The sequence below is a fragment of the Octodon degus genome, unplaced genomic scaffold (assembly GCF_000260255.1).
Source record: "Octodon degus isolate 3935 unplaced genomic scaffold, OctDeg1.0 scaffold00287, whole genome shotgun sequence".
Lineage (NCBI taxonomy): Eukaryota > Metazoa > Chordata > Mammalia > Rodentia > Octodontidae > Octodon > Octodon degus.
The window spans coordinates 298,218-299,861 of NW_004524863.1; the positions used below are offsets into that span (position 1 = coordinate 298,218).

The 1,644-nt window shown below is 40.6% G+C and overlaps 1 pseudogene; it reads right to left on the bottom strand.

The window, feature by feature from the left end:
• Positions 1-370: 370 nt before the first annotated feature.
• LOC101578503 overlaps positions 371-1,644 on the bottom strand; it is a 2,847-nt pseudogene continuing 1,573 nt past the window's right edge.

The window sequence follows — 1,644 nt, forward strand, 5'->3', positions numbered from 1 at the left end:
TGAGAGATTATTTCTGATCTGATTTCTATGGCTTTATAGAGTTGTTTTATTTCAGTTGCTATCATTTCAGAAATTTTAGGTATGTGAGTTGTACAATTTTCTGTGTAGGGGCTGGTGAGATGGCTCAGTGGTCTAAAGCACCTACTTAGAACAAGCTTAGCAAAGCACAAGGGACTGCGGTTCAATCCCCCAGCACCACATGTCAGTCAGCCCCACCCCACCCCCTGGTGGGCTGAGCTGGCCACACACACACACACACACACACACACACACACACATAAATAAAATAAATAAATAAACAATTTTCTGTGTAGATGTCTCCTGGACTTGTTCTGGGTGGGCTTGAGGTCTGAGATTACGTTTTGCTCCTTCACTTTGACAATTTCAAAGCTCCCAGGGTTCCCCAGGGCTGAGCATCACTCCTGTGGCAGGACTTCTTTCTTCCAAAGGAAGCCATGGCTGTCAGATAACTAACTTTTGACATACCAGGCTCTACTTCTAGAAGCACCATCCATTCAAATAAACACATGTTCCTCCTTAAGCCCTGCCACTTTTCTACCAGAGAAAACATTGAGGCTTAATAACATGGCTGTGAACCAAGTAATTCTTCATACATGTACAGCAAGAAAAGAATTGCTGGACACATCTCTTACAGCCCCTAATTTGATCCTCTTCTGTGATGGCAAGTTCCTTCATAGAAAATGGAAAAAGAAAAAAAGGAGAGAATGCAGTAGTGACTACATCACACATAATAAAGTTCCTTGGGCTGGGGAAATAGCTCAGTGGCATAAGTGCCTGACTGGCAAGTGCAAGGTCCTGAGTCTGATTCCCAGTACAAAAAAAAAGTCTAAAAGTTCCCCACTTGTCTCTAGAACTTGTGCTCATTGAGCAGGACTCATACGTCTGACAAGGCCTTTACACATCAGTGAAGGACAAAAAGTCAGTATTTATACTGATAATGAGTATACGTGGTGAACTCCAAAAATAGAACAACTTAGTAGAAAGTCCTTCTTATGTTGGGAACTAAGAAAACTCTTGGGTCTGGGGATTTAGCTCAGGGGCATAACAGCCTGCCTGGCAAGCACAGGGTCCTTAGTTCGATCCCCAGTACCACACACAAAAAGAAATGACTCATTCTCACTGACCTAACTACTAATTGCTTGGGATGGACACCCCCAAGCGATGTATATATACCCTAACTTTACAGCTTGAACTTTATAGCTTGAAGACTGTTTTGCAACAGACTGGTTTGTTCTGCTGGAATTAGATGAGAAACCACCAGGGGCACTCATTGGTCCTGTAGGACCAGTTTGTGGTCCTACCTACCCCCTGGATTGATAGCATGCTGGGATTTTTGTGGTTACAAAGCAGAAATATCCAAAGTATCAACAAACGTGCAAACTTACACCATCTATGATATAGATGGTTTAGAGGTATGCTTCATTGGTATGATCATTTGGATTCTATCTTTTTATTTTTTCTTAAAAGAATAAAAAAAAAATAACAGAAAAAAGAACAGCATCCAAAATGAAACAAAATTTCACTAAACAAAGTAATAGGAACAAGGTATAAAAAGTAAAGCCGTATTAATATGCTGAGCTGTAAAATGCTCAAGTCACCAACTTCTTTTTTTTTTTTTTTTTT